Source organism: Rhinatrema bivittatum, chromosome 3 (assembly GCF_901001135.1).
Source record: "Rhinatrema bivittatum chromosome 3, aRhiBiv1.1, whole genome shotgun sequence".
Taxonomy (NCBI): Eukaryota; Metazoa; Chordata; class Amphibia; order Gymnophiona; family Rhinatrematidae; genus Rhinatrema; species Rhinatrema bivittatum.
Genome location: NC_042617.1, coordinates 543,412,859 through 543,434,977, shown reverse-complemented (window position 1 = coordinate 543,434,977; position 22,119 = coordinate 543,412,859). Strand labels below are relative to the sequence as shown.

Genomic DNA, 22,119 nt, shown 5'->3' with positions numbered 1-22,119 from the left:
TGTTCCCATAGACCCAAGTAACCCCTGCTTGCAGCTGGTATATCTGCAGAAAGCTCAAAGGGTTCTTGGGGGCCATACTCCAAACTCCACACACTCTCACACAGTTCTCTTGGACTCCAAGGCAGGTTCTTTTCTGGCCAGGGGGGTGGGGGGAAGAACTATCTCCCCCAAGGTTCTAGGTGGTAGGGGTGACACTGTGCTTCAAACCTGGAAGAGGTGTCCGTTCCTTTTCACTGTTAAGGGAGGTGAGTACCAAGAAAAACCTCCCGAGGCTCAAACTGAGTGTACCAAAATTAATCTTTTACTGTAAACGTTCTTGCATGGATAGTTGGCACTGCTCACATCAGTTCTTGGCAAATAGATGGAATTTACAGGTCTCACTCTGTTCTCTATCTGCACAAGGGTCTCTCGATGCACAGATGCCAGGAAACTCTCACCCTCCAGGTCTGGGAAAAGTGAGGCTCCCAAGTAGACAGGGGTATCCTTGTTTGGGCAGAAAAGTCCCCTTCCAAATTCTGGTGGAAAAACACAAACCTCGGCCTATGCACAGTCTTCCCAATATCTCTCTCTCTCTTCCAGGGTGAAGACTCCTAATGGGGGTCCTCAGAAAGTTTCAAAGGGTCTTACTCCCAGTTCTCCTCTTCAAAAATTATCAACAAGATTTTCCATAGGAAAAGTCCAGCATAGAACACCACAGCTCTCCAGATGTCCCACTTTCAGGGAAGGATGGGTAGCAGCAAAAATCTTCCTTCCAGATCTTCTCAAAACCTAAATTCTGCTTTAAGTGAACCCATACCCAGGAATTTATTCCAGCGGGTCACCATCATTCCATCAACCTCAAGTGTGAGTAGGGTTGCCAACTGGCTCCAGATTTTCAGGACAGGTTGATCCAGTCCTGGTTTTACCCCACTGCATGCTGGGACTTATTCTGATTTACCTATTTAGCATTCCATAAGAAAATCAAGAATATAAGTACCTGCATGCAGGGGAGTAAAACCAGGACTGGATCAACCTGGCCTGAAAATCTGGAGCCAGTTGGCAACTCTAAGTGTGAGGAATGGAGGAGCAGAGTCTTCCCTATCATGGTTCCCTCAAGAAAAACACTTCCCTGTAATCTTCTTCCAGGCCCAAAACCAAATGTCTCACAAGAAATCTCAAAAAACTTAACCAAAGTCCCAAAAAATACTTCAGATGACACCCATCCATTCAGGGTGTGATAGAAAAGCTGAAAGTCCTCCCAGCCCTTCAAGGATTCCAAACTGAGAGTCCTGCTCTCCAAACAGGCCCCAAAACAACCATTAACTTCAAAAGCAAAACTGCACTACCCACCTTCAGCAATCATTCAGCATTCATGAGCTGCATCAGCATTATTATATTAATAATAATAATATCATGATTTGTATAGCACAAATCAGATGTACACAACATTGTACAGAGACACATCATGGATGGTTCCTACTTGTTGGAGCTTACAATCAAGTCATGATACACAGGACACACACAACAAAAAATAAATAGGAGGCGAGTTAAGTCAGCCAGGCCATGAATGAGAAGATTTAAGGGAAGTAAGATTATATTATCATGGACTCAACTAATTATAAATAAAAGAAATAAAGAAATGTGGGGTACTTACCTAACTGAAGGGTAATTATGACTGAGCTACTGAAGATATGCCAGGATACTCAAAAGAAATTGAGCATAACAAACCTATGGTAAAAAAAACAAAAACAAAAAAACAGCATAAGGCAAATGGCCAGATACACAGGTTTTATCTGTAACCTGATCACATGGTTAGCCACCCAATCTCATAGACAACTTGCTATGTATCACTTTGAAAAGCCAAATTGAGCCTCATAACTTGTCAGCGTTGGATCCAGTACAGTCAAGTGCTCAGTGATACATTTTAGCTGCTCCTGGAAATGTCAAGCAAGTAAAAGGAAACAATTTGGAATACTTTTAAGGGAAAAAAAACCTGTCTATGGAAGCAGTAAGAGTCTTCTAGATGACTTCAACCTGCTTTGCTAGGAAAAAGGAGAATAATATAGTAGCAATATTCACCTTCAGCCTTGCTGTACATTCTCTAGAACAGTGCAATTGCTGCAGCAGAAGACTGCTGCCATCTATAGACAAAACTCGGCATTTATTTACATTACTGTTCAGACCCTGGAGTACTAAATCTGACTGAGATCCATGATCATTTGGGAGATATGACTTCCACTTAATTGAAAAACTACAGATGCAGTACTTCCTGTCCACATTATCACAAAGTGGCATTAACTATTTTGTTAGCTCAAAATATCAAGCTCCTTTTTCTTTGTATTCTTTGTATTCTAATATAGTTTTGTTTTGTCTTGTTATTTTACATTTTCTTACTTTTTGAAATGGGAGGTATGCATCTTTTAATTTGGTCATAATCCCTGCTTTCACAATTCTTCTCCCAAGTCCATGCCACGCTTGTGTTGCATTGATTCTTTGCATGTAATGGTGAGAGGGCTTGCATGGAGCTTTAATGAAGGCCAACACAGTAGTGTTTTACTTTACGTAGATTTATAATGGTGACAGGCAACAGTATTACCTGAGAAGCAAAGGAAATATAAATCAAAATATAATAGGGTAATCCTAATCATTTTAGCATCAACTAAATTATGTAAACTCTTTTTTCTTCTAGTTATACTGATTTGAAGTATACCTTGCTGATAATCATTGACAAAAACTGTATATTGCAAGTACAAATTCCTTAACCAAAAATTCACAATTAGGGCCTGATTTACTAAAGCTTTGTTCCAGTTGATACAGAATAGGACAAAAGCTTCAGTAAATCAGGCCTTTAATGATGAAGTTAATTGTCCACAAATATTATAAAATATTATGATTTTAAATACAAAATAAGGGACCAGGATAGGTTATTGTTGAGTAACAATGCACTTTTAATGCTGTGTCTAATTGGATTTTACAAGTAATTAATATACACTTTATGGGATTTTATAATATAAAATTAAAAACAAAGTCTTTAGAAAAGAACCTGTACTTATCTTAATCCATACAGGAAAAATATTGTTTTAAGGTGTCCGTCTCTTATGATACTGTGCAGTGCAGCTGTTGAAATTCTCCTGTTCCCACTAAGGTAAAGATTTTCCTATTGCTGAAATGTCACCCGACACGGCAGTGTTTTGAAAGTTCCATCTTCTTCAGGGGTAACTTGAAACAATTAAAATATCAAGATAACATTGATTGGCTATAGGGCATCACACTATTAAATTGCATTATGTAACTAGAATAAACCAAGAAGTGAACATGATATAAATTTTTAGAGCACATTACACTTTCAGAGGGAAACTATTAGATAAAATAAAAAAACAACTTGGGTTAAATAAATGGCACAACGTAAAAAGGCAGAGAAATGCTAGAATTCATTTGTACAGAGTATGTCCCCAAATGTATAAATACCACTAGAGAACCAAGTTAAACACTGTTTATGTCCCATGGTTGTACTGAAATGAAAATGCCATGAACAGCTGTCACCATTTTAAAGTGCTGTCAGCAGGAAGGGTTAGGGATGCCCGGAGAGCAGGCGGGAACCCAGTTTATGCAAAGATCCGCAATGTGTAATAGAGAATTATATTCAGGAGAAATGAAATAAGAAATAACAACAAAATTTCCTATTTCATTTCATTTCTCCTGAATGCAATTCTGAAAATGAAAATATTGAAAATCCAACAAAATTTCGTTGGTTTTCAGATCTTGTTTTGAGAAGCGCAAAAAAAATCACACGTTGGGCCTAAAACCAGCCCCGAGGATGGAGCCTCGCCTAGGGAATAGGCCGAGGCTCAAAGTAGGGGCCTCGGACTGCACCTGAACACGACACTGGTGCCTCAGCTTCAACTGAGGCCTCAGTCTCGATCTGAGCACAACACCGGGGCTCAGCCTAGGCCCAGTTCCAGGCTTGACGCTGGGGCCTAGGCGAAGACTAGATGGACAGACTAGATGGACCATTTTGGTCTTTTTCTGCCGTCATTACTATGTTACTATGTAAGACCCGAGCAAAGGCACAGGACCCAAAGGTTTTGCTGGGGCTGGGAAGTTTCCTGATCCAATGTCTCAGCCTGGTCTGGAGACTGGGTCCCGATGCCTGGGACTCGACCCGGAGACTGTGCTCCGATGCCTGAGCTTTGGCCCGGACCAAGGCACAATGCCGGAGTCAGGCATCAGAACCCAGCTGCAGAGCCAGACCCCAGCATCAGGCCAGGGTCCATGCCGAGGCCCAGGCATCGGGACCCAGTCTCCAAAATAGGCCCTGGAATCAGAGGCTGAGGCAGAGGACTGGGTGCTAAGTTTGTTGCTGCCCTGTGTGAACCATTACTGTGCTGCCCCATCCCCTCCCCCCCAATTCATTCAGTATCTGTCCCAGGCCGGTCAGATAAAGCCCAGCTCCCTCCATAAATCTATATTTTTAAAAACTGACCATACACTTCTCCACAGAACCCCTAGTCAAGGGACAGGTATTACATACCCTAGGGAAACCTTACAACCTTGCACACACACCATCCCCCACACTCCCACACCCTCTATAGGCCCACAAAAGGTAATTATGCACGTGTAACAGATTTTACATAAAAAAAGAACATTCACAAGTACAGTCTTCTGAATCAAAATATCACTTACAACATATATATTATAGCTACATGCACTGCTGTGGTGCCAGCTACATAATTTTTCTGTTTTTTCCTAGGATCTCACAGTTCCACTCGTCCAGTCTAATTTACAACAGGCCAAGGGGGCTAGCCCCGCCTGTACAGTCAGGTTCTAGCAGTGAGTGAGGGTCAGATAAGCCAGCAGGCTTTTCTGTTTCCTTTCCTCTCCTTCCCCCAGAGAGAGATACATAATATGGAAACAGGGAAGATGGAACAAGGAACACAGATCCTTGCTCCAGGGCAGCAGCAATTTCAGAACACCCTACAAATTCAAAATGACCAGCAACAAGCAATGTGAGAAAACGTTATCAGTAAAACACAGTACTAACTCAGATAGCAAAGTCCATATAGACCACTGTGACCAGCCCTCCTCTCTTGTCACTGGTGCTTCTCGACATCAGGAGAATACCCCGACTGTTTCTGAAAAACTTTGAACTTTCAGCTCAACTGACAGACCAGCCAGAAGATAGGTGGACTACCTATCTGGGGAATCTACTCACAAGGAATATTCAATGCCTTCCAAACAGCCAATCCAGAAAGGAGGCCCACATACCAGGAAGTCAAGGCTGCCATTCTAGAGAGAGTGGGACTCAACCCAGAAGCCTACCAACAGCAGTTTCAGTGAGGAGTTCTACAACCTGGGGAAAACCCAAGGAACCTATTCCATAGTAGAGATGTGAATCGGTTCTGGAATCATTTCCGGTATCGTGTTCATAGAACCATGGGAAATCTTTGTTTCCCGTGGTTCTGACCGCTTTTTTTTTCAGCTGTCCCGAGCCAAAAAAAAAAACCCCACCCTGACCCTTTAAATCTAATTATTTAGAATCCCCCACTGTCCCGACCCCCCAAAAGCTTTTCTAAAGTACCTGGTGGTCCAGTGGGGGTCCCGGGAGTGATCTCCTGCTCTTGGGCCATCAGCTTCCAGTAAACAAAATGGCGCCGATGAGCCTTTCCCCTTACCATGTGACAGGGGCTATCGGTGCCATTGGCCGGCCCCTGTCACATGGTAGGAGCAATGGACGGCCAGCACCATCTTAAAAAGTGGCTCAGGCCATCCATTGCTCCTACCATATGATAGGGGCTGGCCAATGGCACCGATAGCCCCTGTCACATGGTAAGGGCAAAGGGCCATCAGCGCCATTTTGATTAGTGGCAACCCACGGCCCGAGAGCAGGAGATCGCTCCCGGGACCCCCGCTGGACCACCAGGTACTTTAGGAAAGTTTTGGGGGGGTTGGGACGGTGGGGGATTCTAAATAATTCGATTTAAAGGGTCAGGGTGGGTTTGGGGGGTTTTTTTTCTGTGTGCCCTTTCTTCTCCTCCCCCCCCCCCAAAACAATAAGAAAACCCCATGAACATTTCATGGGGTTTTCCTATCGCTATCGGGGACCCCCCGATAGTTAACAGATTTGAAAATATCGTGCGATATTTTCATCCGTCAGAAAAATGATTCACATCCCTATTCCATAGACTAAAAGATATTCCCTGGAAATTGTTCACCCAGAAGGAAAGTAACCAAAGCAGTTCTGTTTTCATTCGCTTATTGTTTGTGGACTAATGAGATTGTAAAATTTGTTTAATTATTGGAATGATATTTCTTGATAATGTTTTTTCCAATCATGTTTCTGATCAAAGTTTTTGTGCTTTGTAATTTAAAAAAATCTAATAAACATAAAGTTAAAATTATTAATAATAATAATAATAATAATAATAAAAAGGTAATGAAACTACTCTGCATCTTGCTTAAGGTAAAAACTCTGTATACCTCGATGTATCAACCACAGACTGATGACCTTGTTGCGCATTTAAATCAGATACTCAAGCAAATAAGAAAATTTGTGGATGAAGATGGCAAGGATTGGGATTTATTGCTATGCTACGTACTGTTTGCAATTCACGAAGTACCCCAGAGTTCGATGGGGTTCTCTCCCTTTTGAATTATTGTATGGGAGGAGGCCGAGAGGAATCTTGAACATAGCTTGTGAAATTTGAGAATATAAAGAGGACCTCGGGGAGAACCAGACTCCCAATGCAGGATCACCTAAAACAAGCTGGGGAGGTGGTCTGCCTATGCCTAGAGAATGCTCATGCTATCCAAGACCGCGGCTACAATTGCCCCACAATCCAAAGATTATTCCAGCCAGGGGAACACATTCTTGCCCTCCTCCCATCTTCAGAAAGCAAGTTGTTAGCCCATTGGCAAAGACCCTATGAAGTTTTGGAAAAAACAGGACCCATGGATTACAAAATAACCCAGCCAGATAAATGAAAGAAAACTCAAATCCACCATGTAAACCTTCTGATGAACTGGATTGCATAAGTGTGTGAAGTGGTGCAAAAAGAAGAGTTTCATCCCGATCATACCTGAAGGGGGCCAAACCCAGATTCCTTTTGGAGAGTAGCTATCCACCACAAAGACAGCTGACTTAAATCAGCTGGTGGAGCAAAATAAGGAGATCTCAAACCTAATAGGTCATACCCACCTTGTGCAGCATGACATCACTACATCTCCTGGAGTTGTTGTGTGGCAATGACCCTATTGTTTTCCCGAGGCCAGGTGCCACATCATTGAGATTGAAGTGAAGAAGATGCTACAGCTCAGAGTTATAAAGGAGTCTACTAGTGATTGGTCCACAACCATAGTGCTGGTGCCAAAGCCAAATGGGAGCATAACGTTCTGCATTAACTTTAAAAAAGTCAACGAGGTCTCAAAACTCGACACACAGCCAATGCCTAGAGTGGATGAGCTGACTGAGCATCTGGGATCAGCCCAGCTCATTTCTATTATGCTCGCCGCCCGCAACAGCCCCGCGGTGCGGTCCTCTCACCTTTCTACACAAGCTTCAGGCTCCAGCTCCTCATTGCTGGCGGCGGTGGGCCACCAGTCCTGACCTCGGACTTCCACCAGCACCTCCAGCCCTGCTCCACTTCCTGGGACCTCCAGCCAGGATGCCTCTATCCATCGGGACTCTCCGCACGGTTCGCGGAGAGACACCACTGGCAGTGCTGCACCCATCCCTAGGCGCGCGCGCCCACCAGTGAAACCTTTAAAGGCCTGTGGCGTGAACCTGGCCACGGACCCAGATGTTGACATTAGTTCCCTCAACATATAAAAGCTCAGGCAGTGCTCCTCAGCGTTGCCTTTGCAACAGATCGCCTTGGTCTCCTGTTCCAGTTTCCGAGTTCTAGTTGCCTTGCGCTTGTCTTGTTCCTGTGATTCCTGATTCCTGTTTCCTTTGTTCGTCTCATCTGTCTACTGGATCAACTACCTTCTCCAAGCCTGACCTCTGCTACGCCTGACCTCATCTGCCTTCTCCAAGCCTGAGCTCTGCTATGCCTGACCTCACCTGCCTTCTCCAAGCCTGACCTCTGCTACGTCTGACCACGCCTGCCTTCTCCAAGCCTGACCTCTGCTACGCCTGACCTCGCCTGCCTTCTCCAAGCCTGACCTCTGCTACGCCTGACCTCGCCTGCCTTCTCCAAGCCTGACCTCTGCTACGCCTGACCTCGCCTGCCTTCTCCAAGTCTGACCTCTGCTACGCCTGACCTCGCCTGCCTTCTCCAAGCCTGACCACTGCTATGACTGACTACATCTGCCTTCTCCAAGCCTTACCTCTGCTACATCTGACCATGACTGCCTTCTCTGTGCCTTGACCATTGTTATGAACGACTTCTCCTCAGACTCTCTAGAGTCCAGAGTTCCACGTTGCTTGCTACACCTTCCAAGTGCTGGCAGCTTCCATTCAAGTTTGACAGTGACACCTCTGTCCTATCCTCTGGACACAGACTATTAAGGCTTCGGCCTTCCTTTGCTCAGACATCTTCAGTTCCTCCTTGTCCCTTGGTGCTTGAGTTCCTGTTCCACATCCTGTCTGGGATAGGACCACGCCACCTGCTGGCTGCTGTCTCTGGGCTGAACCATCTACTACCTGTACTTAACCTTGAGGCCTGCCTAAGTCCTGCCGGCCCTGGCACCCGATAGCTCAATCCGAGGGGAACGTGGGCTGGTATAGGTGAAGCTCCAGTGGCCTCCAGCTTCAGCCCACTCCACCTGCTGATAATGGGGACTCATAGGCCCTCGCCTATGGGTTGTATCAACCCCACTTCAGCCCAAGGATCCACCTCCTATGCAACAATTCCTACCCTGAACCTTACAAAAAGGAATTGGCAGGTGCCTCTCATGCCAACAGCAAAGGAGAAGACTGTGTTCTCGACACCAGATTGATTTTCCAGTTGACCATCCTCACTTTTGGATTTCCTGGCACCCCCACAAAGTTGAGTTCAATGCTTGGTTGACCTCTGCTCCACCCATATCAAGGGTATGCAGCCAGTGCCACCTACTTGGATGACATCATGTGTACAGCCCAGATTAGAAGACACATCTAAGCCAATTCCAAGCCATGCTAACCAGTCTGAGGAAAGAAGGACTGACGGCCAACCCTAAGAAGTGCTTGCTGAGAGGTCAAGAAGTCCAGTATCTTAGCTGCACCCTAGAGAAGCACCAAGGGACAAGACCCGGAAGATGGAGGCGATCATCTGAGTGCCAGTCCGGCAAACAAAGGTGAAAATGAGAGCATTCCTAGGCAGCATTGGGTATTACAGAAGGCTTATCCCCAATTACTCAGTAAAGGCAGACCCTCATAAGGCATTGTTTTTGAAGAAAGCACCAGAGAGTCCAGTGGTCAGCTTAAGAAGAAGAGGGCTTCCGGGCTGTGAATGAGACAACATGCTCTAAACCAGTCCTGTTAAGTCCAGTGTTAGGATTTGTAAGTAAGTGGGCCCTTTGGCCAAGGTGAGAGGTGGAACCACCCAGGGGAGGAGCCCTGCTGAGCCTCACCGTCAGGAGGCTACAGGATGATATACAGCAGAGGTATAGGTGGAGAAAGAGAGTGTGACCCCAGGATGCGGGCCACGGAGCAACAGCGCAGATGCTGACGTAAGACTCAGCTCATATGACTCGAGTCAGGCAATAGGTGTGGCACTGCCCGAGGAGAGGGGGTGCCGGGGAACAATTACAGTCACTGTAGTACACTGGGTCCGTAGAGATGGTATGCAAGAAGGTTCCTCAGTGGGAGATCACAGTAGTGGTCCGCAGAGCGGGGTACACCGGCGAGGGTTCCTCTGGAGATATCACGGCATGGGTCTGTAGAGCAGGGTACACCCGGAGGTGGCTCCTCAAGAATCACGGCAATGGTCCGCAGAGCGGAGTACACCAGAGAGGGTTCCCACGTAGATATCACAAAAAGGTTCCACAGCTTGGTACTCACAGTGACTGGAGACAAGTAGTAGTTCCATAGAAAGCCTCGGGAATGAGGCAGGCAGGAGTCCAGGTGAAAGCCCTCCGAGGAGTGGATAGCCAAGAGACGAGGGAGGGCCCCCGAGGAGTGGGTACCCAATAGTCTCACACCACGGAAACAGGAACCGGAATAATGTTGAAGAAGAGTAGGTAGATACAGCAAATAAACTTGTTGCCAAGTCTCCGGCTGTCTGGGCTGGTGAGTTTAAATATCGGAGTTGAGTGACGTCATCTGATAGGGACGCCCCAGAGGTTCCCGCCATGATGTGGTTAAAGTAGGTCGGGGAGCGCGCGCCTAGGGAACCCCGAGGGTAAGATGGTGGTCGGCAGCATCCATGCTGCTCGGGTAGGCCCGGGAACGGAGGCTGGAAGGCCGGTGGTAGCTGGCAGAGGCCGCAAGTTCGCCCAACGGAGCCAAAGTAATAAAGATAGAGGTCAGCAGCAGCGGTTGCAGCCATCTGCGGCCGTGGAGCGAAACATCCAGACTTCACCGAACCCTTCACGGTACAGACTGATGCTTCAGAAGTAAGCTTGGGAACAGTCTTAGTCCAAGAAAGGTATGGCCAAGAACATCCTGTGGCATACATTAACTGGAAGCTGATGCCATGGTAGAGACATTACTCAACAGTCAAGAAGGAAGCCTTGGCAGTCAAGTGGGCCTTAGAGGCCTTGTGCTTCTACCTTCTGCAATGGCAGTTCATGCTCATAACGGACCACCAACATATCCTATGGATAAATAGAAATAAGGAGTCCAATGTGAGGGTGATTGGATGGTTTTGGGCCCTACAGCCCTTCAACTATAAAATATAACATAGGGCAGGAAGGTAAACGCCAATTCAGATTTCCTGTCCAGAGAGTGGAAGGTGCTCACCCGAATAAGGGTGAGCTGAGGGGGAGGGTATGGGAGGGAATGTACAGGAAACTCCCTCAAACCACCTTAAGGGACCGGACACAGCTATCTAGCCAAGTCCTCCTTAAGTAGCAGCCTAGCAAGGGATTCTGAGTGAAGAAAGGCTCCCCTCACCATACTAGAGTCAGGGTCCAGAAGGGTTAGGGAGTCTCTGGGGAGCAGGCAGGATCCCAGTTTATGTGAAGACCTGCTATATGTAATGTCTGAGTGCTACCAGAACTGCATTTGTTGTCTGTTTTATTTTTTCACTATAAATAAATTTGAACCTAATGAAATAGCCAATGTCTGCCTCCTTATTCTTCTTGGCTTTTCCCTAAGCCACGACTGGCCACATTACCACAAGAGACCAGAAGAGAAAAAGGAATGGAAGTGAAATGGTAATTTTGCAGGTACACGAACCACAAGTAGAATGCAGTTAGATGAGTAAAGATGGTGAGGCAGACCCTGGGGTGAATTTTCAAAGCATGTACACATAAAATTATCATATATGCACAAAAGTAGCCTGTACTCACATAATCATTATTTTACAAACATTGAAAGTACATGTGTACTTTATATTTTATGCTCACAAATCCACGTGAAATAAAGGGGACGTCTAGGGGCGTTCTGGGATGCCACCAAAAGTTACGCATGTAAGTTGCTATTTTATAACATATGCACATACATTTGTCAACTTACCCATATAATTTTACACCTGCTACTTATCTTGCATAATAGATATCAGACTTGTTTATTGTGTACTATTGGTGAGAGTCAGAGGTCCGAGTGAACTGGCGGGAGGTCAGCCTCAAGAACCAGGAGCATCTCAATGACCTGGATAATGACTGGGAGAACTGGGAGAGGAATTGAAAAGCTGGTAATTTCAAATATGCACAAATGTTTTAAAATATACCGAATTCTGCAAGTAAATCGGGTTTTACATGAGCAAGTCCTACTTTATTTGTGCACATAAAATACGTGCATAAATATTTTTAAAATTGGTAGGAAAAGTATGCGCTTTCAATGTAATGAAATACTCACTTTCAATGCATTGTTTGTATTCATGCATAAGCATACATACGATGTTGAAAAAATAGGTAAATAAATACATGAACTTTGAATGGCCTGAAAGTATGGAGTGAAGAATCAGCAAAGCCAGTAAAAATTCCATTACAAAAGTCAAGGCAAGATGTGAAACTAACCTGAATAAAGTAATGACTTGCATCAATGGAGAGCGGAGGGGATTTTATGGATGTTGATTAACTGATAGCCAAATGAAGAAAAGGTTTGAAACATGTGAACCAAAAGGAAAAAAAAGAATATAAGATGACATCAAGATTTTTGGTGGAGTCAGAGGAAGTATGTGTTATAGAATCAGTTGAGGGAAAGCCAGAAAGAGTGCAAGAGATGGAAGTCTTAGCAGGAAAGAAAAATAATTCAGGTGTAGAGGAGTTCAAGGAAAGAAACTGTGAGTGCCTCTAATTAGTTCCAGATGAAAGACAGGGAGAGAAGCAGAAATAGAGGAGTAAGGGAAAAGGTGATCTGTGTATCATCAGCATATCAGTGATACATCCATGATTGGATATAAGTGGAACAAGAACTATTAAGAATATATACAGTAGTAGAAGTAAAGGTAGAGTCAGGAGAAACATCAGAAGATATTTCGTCAGGGTTTCTGGAATCAGGGAAACTCATCTAAGGAGTGGCACAGGATTGCAAGGCAGGACTCTGGACTGAACAAGGACTGGTCTTCCTCCTAGCCATTCCCCTCCCCATAGGTTGAGCCCTTGGATTCTGAGAGCCAGTAGGTCTTTGTGGCAGAAGTACATGGGAGTGAGTCCATACAGGCTGCAACCAGACTAGACAAGTTGTTAGGCAAGGCTGCATAGGCAAGGCTTGGATGAAGCAAGGCTTAGACAAGGCAGATAGGGCTTGACAGGCACAACAAGACTGGGTACTGGGCAGAACCTGAAAGTAGACAAGACACAGGCTGAGGCAAAGCAGGGATAGGACTCTGGTACATGCAGGACTGGACAGGATACTGGAACAGACAGAACTGACAGGGCATAACAAGACTAACCAAGGACAAGACCAAACAAGGCAGACTAGGGCAGGATTTAGACAAGACAGATAAGGATAACACTGAACAAAGAACATAGAAATCCAAAGGCAAAAAGGCAGAAGGCCCATAGGCCACTAGGCAATAGAAAGGTCTGGATAGGGCACAAGCAGTACACTAGACAGAGTATGCCTCAAGGCCTCAAGGCAAGATACAAGAAAGAGTAGGCCTGAAGACCTCAAGACAAGAAAAGGCACAGAGCAAGAAGGCTGAAAGGCCACAAGGCAAGGCAAGGAGCAAGAGTCAGGTCACGGAGCCAAGAGTGACACCATGAGAAGACAATGGTACACTGGCAAGGCTGGACTGCATAGGGCTGAGACTAGGGTGTGGCAAGAGCAGCGATGGCTAGTGATGAGGCTTACTCAGGGCCCCTGCTGATAAGGAAGCATTATTGCAGGAGTCAAGAAGGTAGGATAAGGCTGCTTAGCATGTAAAGTTTTAACATATTTCTTCTTCAAGGGTGATGGGTTGGGTGCATGGAATGGCCTCCCAGTGGAGGTGATGGAGACAAAAGCAGTGACAGAATTCAAGAAAGCATGGGAGAAGCACAGAGGATTCTTAGATGCAAAGAAATTAGGAGAAAGCAAGAAAGAAACTAGGGTCTATATAACATTACACCAGGAATGATATTGGAGCAAACTAGAAGGCCTTAATGATCCTTGCCTGCTGTGATATTCTATGATTCTATGTTGAGGAATATTACAGACAGAGAGAAGGGATCAGGCCTAGTATTATATACAAGGATAGAGTAAGAAAGGTTGGCAAATAAGATGAGAAACAAACAAGAGCTAATCGCAAACACCAATAGAGGTCATCTTGAAAAGAATAGTGATAGGGTTGAAAGCAGCCAAAAGATTGAGGGGACACAAGAATGAAGGAAGGCCCATTAAGGTAAGAGATTAAGAGGCAATTCAGCAAGTGAAATAGAATAATCTAAATCAAGTACTAAGGATGAAAGGCATCAAGGGATAAACTTGAATGAAACTTGGCTTTGCTTATATTGATAATATTTGCAACCATTCAACCAATTGTTCCGTTTACCTCTTTTCCTTATTTTACCCTCCCCTTGTTTTTGCTGCTCCCCCCTCCCCCCGTTTCCTGTATTTCTCTTAGTTCCTTGTAATCCTGTTCTCTGTATTTCTCTTAGTTCTTTGTAAACAGACATGATGTACCCTCGATTGTCGGTATAAAAAGAATTGTTAAATAAATAAAATAAATAAATAGTTCATTGTAAATTCTAAAGGAAATTATGGCACTAGGACAATAGTTTTTGTGAATCAAAAGATCTACAATTTTCTTCAGAATTGGGTAGATGATGGCAAGTTTGTAGGGCTAAGGAAAATCTGCTGGGAGACATAGAAGAGAAAAATGAGGAAAGCTAGAGAGAAACAGAGTAACATGTAGGAAATCAGCAGGAAAGGTGACAGATTTGCAGGCCAGGATAAGATATATTGGTAACTCATTAATATCAAGCTCTCTCAGTGCCATCGGTACCTTCCTTGATATATATCTCAAAAAAGATATAATTGCGATGGAGAAGGTACAGAGAAGGGCTACCAAAATGATAAGGGGAATGGAACAACTCCCCTATGAGGAAAGACTAAAGAGGTTAGGACTTTTCAGCTTGGAGAAGAGACGACTGAGGGGGGATATGATAGAGGTGTTTAAAATCATGAGAGGTCTAGAACGGGTAGATGTGAATCGGTTATTTACTCTATCGGATAATGGAAAGACTAGGGGGCATTCCATGAAGTTAGCATGTGGCACATTTAAGACTAATTGGAGAAAGTTCTTTTTTACTCAACGCACAATTAAACTCTGGAATTTGTTGCCAGAGGATGTGGTTAGTGCAGTTAGTATAGCTGTGTTTAAAAAAGGATTGGATAAGTTCTTGGAGGAGAAGTCCATTACCTGCTATTAAGTTCACCTAGAGAATAGCCACTGCCATTAGCAATGGTAACATGGAATAGATTTAGTTTTTGGGTACTTGCCAGGTTCTTGTGGCCTGGATTGGCCACTGTTGGAAGCAGGATGCTGGGCTTGATGGACCCTTGGTCTGACCCAGTATGGCATTTTCTTATGTTCTTATGTTTATTTATTTATTTATTTATTTATTTTGTATACCGACATTCGATCGAGATATCACATCGGTTTCCAGATAACAGGTTGAATAGGGCGGGATCTGCCCTATTTTACATTTAACAAGATAACAATTAATTAAACTATTGCAGTATGTTCTTATTCAATAGAGTAAGTCACTATACTAGGTGGCATTGAAATTGCTGGCAGCACACTAAAACCATACAAAAAATATGCACTAAAATTACAGCACATTTTTTGGTATAGGAAAAAATAATTTTACTATAGATGTAGTAAACTAATGATACACATAGTACATCAATGTTATGAAACATATACTATTAAAAGCACTCCAGATATAAGGCTGGAATGCTATGCATAGAGGCAAAACAAACCCAACTCTTGATCGATCAAAAATATCATCCACTCCCCACCACCCAATCTCCTCTCCCAATCTGATCATCAAATAAAAAATAGTTACTTTGTCACCCCTTTTACCCTCCTGATATAATCATAGTGTACCTACTTGCATTCCCCCCTCACCCATCTGATCAAAAAATACCACCCCCTCACCTGACTACTTAGGATCATTTAGAAAAGTAAACAAAAGTAAGAGAAATAAGAAACTGATCTGGTTCTCTCAAAGGAGGTGGCTGATAAAATAAAAGCAAAAAAGAACAGCATTCAAGAAATATAAAGGATCCCAAAATCAGGAACACAGGGAAACTGATGAAACTGAGGGAGATGAAGAAAGAAATTAAGAAAGCTAAAAGTCAGCTGGAAGAAAGGATTGCCAAAGAGGTAAAGAGAGGTGACAACACATTTTTCAGATATATCAGAGAAAGGAGAAAAGTCCGAGGTTGTATAGTAAAATAGAAAGGTGACAAAGGTCAATGTGTGGAGAGAGACAAAGAAATGGCCAAAATATTCAACAAATACTTCAGTTCGGTGTTCACTAAAGAAGATCCTGGAAAAATACTGTTGCTAGTTAACAAGACTGTGGAAGGGGGTGGAGTAGACAAAACTCTGTTTACAGAAGAGAATGTATGGGAACGAGGCAGCATGGATTCACTGGGGGAAGGTCCTGTCAGACCAATCTGATTGATTTTTTTTCATTGGGTGACTAGAGAATTGGATCAGGGAAGAGCGCTCAATATGATTTTCTTGGATTTTAGTAAAGCCTTTGATATGGTCCCATATAAAAGACTCATGAATAAAATGAGAAGCTTGGGAGTGAGCGCCAAGGTGGTGGTGTAGATTACAAACTGGTTGATGGATAGAAGACAGTGTGAAATGGTAAATGGAACCTACTCTGAAGACAGAACGGTGTTAAGTGGAGTGCCACAGGGATCAGTGTTGGGATTGATTCTGTTCAATATCTTTGTGAGTGACATTGCGGAAGGGATAGAAGGTAAAGTTTGTATATTTGCGGATGAAACTAAAATCTGCAACAGAATGGACACGCTGGAAGGAGTAGAGAGAATGAGACGTGATTTAAGGAAGCTTGAACAGTGGTCGAAGATATGGCAGCTGGGATCCAATGCCAAGAAGTGCAGAGTCATTCATCTGAGATGCGGTAATCCAAAAGAGCTGTATGTGATGAAGGTAAATGGCTGTTATGCATGGAGCAAGTGAGAGATCTTGGAGTGATGGTGTCTACCGATCTGAAAATGGCAAAGCAATGTGACAAGGAGATAACTAAAGCCAGAAGAATGCTGGGCTGCTTAGACAGAGGAATATCCAGTAAGAAAAAGGAGGTGATAATCCCCTTTTTACAGGTCCTTGGTGAGGCGTCATATGGAGTACTGTGTTTAATTTCGGAGACCATATCTCAAAAGGGACAGAGACAGGTTGGAGGTGGTCCAGAGAAAGGTGACTAAAATGGTGGGTGGTCTCCATCAAATGACTTATGAAGAGAGGTTGAAGGACCTAAATATGTAGACCCTGGAGGAGCGGAGGTGCAGGGGAGATATGATACATACCTTCAGATACCTGAACGGTTTTAATGATGCACAATCAACAACAAACCTTTTCCATTGGAAAGAAATCAATAGAACTAGGGGTCATGAAATGAAACTCCATGGAGGATGACTCAAAATCAATGTCAGGAAATATTTCTTCATGGAGAGAGTGGTAGATGCTTGGAATGCCCTTCGGGAGGAGGTGGTGAAAACAAAAGCTGTAAGAGATTTCAAAGGGGCATGGGATACATAGTGGGTATCCCTTAAGGCTAGAGGATGAGAATGAAGAAAAGAGTGCATGTTACGATTCCTCCCATAGTTGGAGCTACTGGAGGCCTCTCACCTTTCTCTGGAGGCCGCTCTGAAGCCAGGGTCTCGCCTGATCTGCTTGTCCAGGTTTTGCTCCATGGCCTGGGAGGCCTTTGACATCCTCAGGGCCTGCCTGAGGCCTGCTTCAGTCTTCGTCTGGACTTACTGGTTTGGGCCACGCCCTTCTCCCTAGGGTTCGGCCCACAGCTCTTCTCTACAATATAGGGCCAGCCAGGTGTGCCCATCTGAGCTCCTCCCAGGGAGTTGCTTGTTCCTGTACTATAAAAGGACTTCTTCTTCATTCAGTCCTTGCTTCGGCAATGGGCTAGTCTACCTAGGCTACAGCTCCTTTGGACTTCCTAATGTTCTTGCTTGTTCCTGATGTTCCAGTCCTGATGTTCCTGTTTGCTTCTGATGTTCCAGTCCTGATGCTCCAGGATGAGGGACCCATGCCTCCGAGAGTTCCTGCTTCTGTTCCGAGTTCCTAGACTCTTGTTTCTGATTCCTAGTTCCAACTCTGGAGGACCCGAGGGGTTTCCACTACCCTGTGCTGAGTGACTTCCCAAGCTTCTCCCGCTCTTCTCATGGTCTGCGACCAGCCTCTTGGCTGTGTAGGGCGCGAAGCAGACAGTGTGGTCCGCGACCGTCCATTGGGGCCACCCGTTGGCAACGGATTGGTAGGGCACCCCCTACCAATCCATTGGTAGGGGGCGCCCTCTTGTTCCTGTCTTCGTCCTGACCTCCTCTGTGCTTTCCTCCAAGTTCCAAGGCCTTGCTTTCTCTGCTTCAGTCCTGTGCCAACCTGACCTCCATCCAGCCTGCCACCTCTGCTGCTCCCTGCGGCAGGTCCGAAAGGGCTGGGAACGGTCGGAGGACTGTTTAGAAACTACCATAATAGTGTGGTCTCCCGGGGCATGTAGGTCGGCGGAGTGGCCGGGACTTGGACCGTCTTCACCACTGCAAGGGCACACCTCACTTCTCTTCCACCTAGAGAGCCTTGGTATGCCAAGCCTCGAGTGCTTGCTCTAGACTGACGCTAGCCATAACAGTTTGCCGAAGCCCTAACAGTGCATGGGGGTAACTTGCTGGTGTGGCAGTTACAACACTTAACCACTAAGCCTTCATACTGTTGATGAAACTCCATCATTGTTCTCTGCTTCAACAGCAGGGGGAAAAGAGGAAAAGGGGAATTGGATTCAGACAGCAACCAACAAGGACATGGAATTTTACAGTCTGGTAAAACAAATAAACATATGGGTAACTTGATGATGCGGCTGTTACTACCCTTAACCAATAAGCCTGATACTTTTGATGCAACTCCAACATTGCTCTCTGCTACAACGGCGAGAGGTAATGAGAATTGGTCTGAAACAGCAACCAAAAAGGGCCCTGACTTTGACAGTCTGAGAAACTGATAAGTATAGGGGTGACTTGTATGGCACAGCAGATACTACCATAAGCTTGCTGGACAGACTGGATGGACTGTTTGGTCCTTTTCTCCATCACTTCTATGTTTCTATATTTCCAAATTTATTTTATTTATTTATTTATTGGTTTTTATGTACCATCATTCGGCATAGCCATCACAATGGTTGACAAGGCATACATTCATTAAATTAAATAATTAATAGAGGTAAAACAGTAAAATATTAAAAATTGCACTTTAGAATGAAAAATACACTATAATTTTAAAATACAAGGTCACGTTATTCATAATAAGAGCACATTACATTTAAAATTATTAGAGCATAAATATTATTTTTTATTTATTATTATTTATTTAGAGTTTTTATATACCGGCAATCATGAAAACATATCTTGCTGGTTTACATAGAATGGGGGTGCAATAAAATACATAGAACTTAAGAACAAAGAACTAGAACTGTGGTGACAGAAGGTACAGTTACATTTAACAAGGTGGCCAAACTTGGAGTAGGAAAAATAGAAAAGAGGATAGAAAATGGTTAAACAATATACAATTTAAATGTAGTATACAAAATAGATAAATGTTATAAACAAACGGCAAGGTGATTTAGGAGTTATTGGATTGTGTCATTGAGTTGTGTCCGGAAAGGCTTGCTTGAATAACCAAGTCTTAAGTTTTTTCCTAAAATTTGGGAGGCAAGGCTCCTGTCTGAGGTCTGTAGGAATGGAATTCCACAGTAGAGGGCCAGCTGTGGAGGTGGCACGATCTCTTACGGTAATGTGTTTGGTCGTTTTCGCTGGGGGAACCAGGAGGGAACCTCTATATGCATCTCTGGTAGGTCTAGTGGAATTATGTACTTGGAGAGGGAATTGGAGATCGAGAGTGGTGAGTTGATGTATAGTTTTATAGGTGATAGTTAAGGCTTTATACATGATGCGGAAGTATACGGGTAACCAATGAAGCTCTTTCAGGATGGGTGAAATGTGGTCTCTTTTCCTTGCGCCTGTCAGAATACGGGCAGCTGAATTTTGAACCATCTGTAGTGGTTTGGAGTATGATGAAGGTAGACCTAGCAATAGGGAGTTGCAGTAGTCCAGTTTCGAAAATATGACTGCTTGGATGATCGTTCTGAAGTCTTGAGCGTGGAAAAGAGGTCTTATCCTTTTCAGGACCTGGAGTTTATAGAAACAGTCATTGGTTGTTTTGTTGATGTGTGCTTTGAAGTTTAGCCGGTTATCTATTATCACTCCTAGGTCTCTAGTATCAGATAAAATCTAGTATCAGATATTATCACTCCTAGGTCTCTAGTATCAGATAAAAGGCAGGATTTAAAAGTTAGGATTGTAGAGTCCTCTAGGGCGTATTTAAAAATAGGAAGAGAATGTTTCTAATGTCATGTCAGCAGGAGGAGGCAGCCTTACTTCCTACTGGCTCCGCCTGCTAGGGACCTAGAACTTGAACCCCCAGTAGGTGGAGGCCAAAGCAATACTAGATGCAGAAACAGTAAGAGGTAAGGCTGTCTCCGCCCACAGATTTGGGAATACAAAGAGTGTGGAAAAAGGTGGTATTGTTTGTTTTTTTTCATTTGGGGAAGGGAAAGGATTAGTGTTTTACTACCTTGGGGATGGGAGGCCATTATTAATATTACTAAGGGGTGGGAGAGGAGATAAGGGGCTATCAGGGGCATTTTCTGACTATCGTTAAGGGTATTTATTTTAAACATCTAGCTAGGGGCAAAGATGAGGACAGGGTCGGTCGTTTCCTTGTAGTAAACTGCTATGGTGATGAACTAGTGTGCTAGCAATTTATGTCAGCCCTAGAGAGAAATTAAATTAAACACACTAGCAAAACACTTACTTTTTCTCGTCATAAGTATGGTATGTACCCATTTAGCCTGTGCAGTGTATTCATATTTAATGCACCAGCATTTTATGCAAACAGAACTATCTTTTTTAATGTTGGAGGCCTTTGTACATAGGTCATTAAATTAAGATTACCGGTATGTACTAATGGGGAATAACTCTTGTTAATTTTAATTCACTTTTAGTACATTGGGCCTCTTTGTCTGCATCTACTGTAGTAGGCTTAAATTGCTGTATAAGGATTTGCAGGCAAAATATTTTGACTTCTTTCTTTCATTTTATGCCCTTTTTTTCTTGCAAATTTCATTTTAGTGGCAGGGGTGTTTCTTCTTTTTGGTTTTCATTTTAGCGTACAGCATGCACTAATTGCAATTCATGCACACTATTTCCCGAAATGAGAAATCCAAAAATGTTCAGGTTTTTCCAGAGGCATCATTGATTCATTTTGGTGAAAAAAATAAAAATGGTCTTATTCGGTTTAGATGGCACATTTGTTTAAAAAAAATGCATATCCCTAATGCTGTATCTCTGTATTAGCAACATACATAGGCCTTAAAATAAACATATACTTTAATACCTTCTGCTGCCCTTCACTGAAGAACTATCATGCTTTTTGTATTCTAGCATGTGTCTAATATGAGCTAAATACTTTTCCATGTTTCCATGTAGGGAATAGTCCAACACCATCTCTTTTATCTCAGCAGGTCCTATCTGAGTTTGAAGCTTCTAACAATGTATCATTTCATTAAATGATACATAATTTTTAAAACAGGTAATCCAGGATAAATGAATGAATAGGGGATTTCTTTTTCTTTGGTGCCTCCCACACTTAAAGCTTTTGATCTTGAAAGCAATCGGATGATTTCTTTGATGCCACAATGATATTGATTTCTGGGGCTTATTTATGCTGGCAAAACTCTGAGAAAATTTCTATTACTTAATTATTTTCCATGTTACATTAAGGTTTAATCTACCTTAACAAATAAGAAACAGTAATTATGGTATGGTTTCATGTTTAAAGGCATCATAAAGCATTTGCTGTTACGCTTTTCTCATCTAAGCCCATTTTGTATCACATGGGAGAAAGGTAGAGGTACTCAGGCCAAGCAGTCTCTGAAATGTGTGCAATTTATATACTAGGCAGGCAAGGAAAAAAAAAAAAGGGTTATTTGCCACAGATATGAGCTCTTGAAATACATGGAAAGAAAAGAAGCTTTCATCAGTAGTTCACACAGTCCCAAAAGTATAGCAGTCATATGCAGGAGGCTTAAGATTCTAAAGAATTGGAACTCTATAGGAGCAGCAGCAGCATCTCCATAGGCCTCTTTTGTTCAAGGCAGGCAGCACCACCCCAGACCTTTCTGAGGCTAAAGTTTAAAATGGTAAAATCTATTCCAGTTTCCTGTAGCTGCCCTGAAGCACTGTTGTCTAACCTGATACTTTCAAATAAATCCTGAGGCTGAAGGTAAGTTGTTTCAAAATGATTT

The 22,119-nt window shown here is 43.5% G+C and overlaps 1 long non-coding RNA gene across 1 annotated transcript in view; it reads right to left on the bottom strand.

Moving 5' to 3' along the window:
* Positions 1-22,119, bottom strand: part of LOC115088284 — a 136,569-nt gene that overhangs the window by 55,834 nt on the left and 58,616 nt on the right. Inside the window, exons 2-3 of the long non-coding RNA XR_003855742.1 lie at positions 2,374-3,198; positions 1,634-1,707 (exon numbers count right to left, since the gene is read on the bottom strand). This is a non-coding gene — a long non-coding RNA (uncharacterized LOC115088284). The remainder of the gene's footprint in view (positions 1-1,633; positions 1,708-2,373; positions 3,199-22,119) is intronic.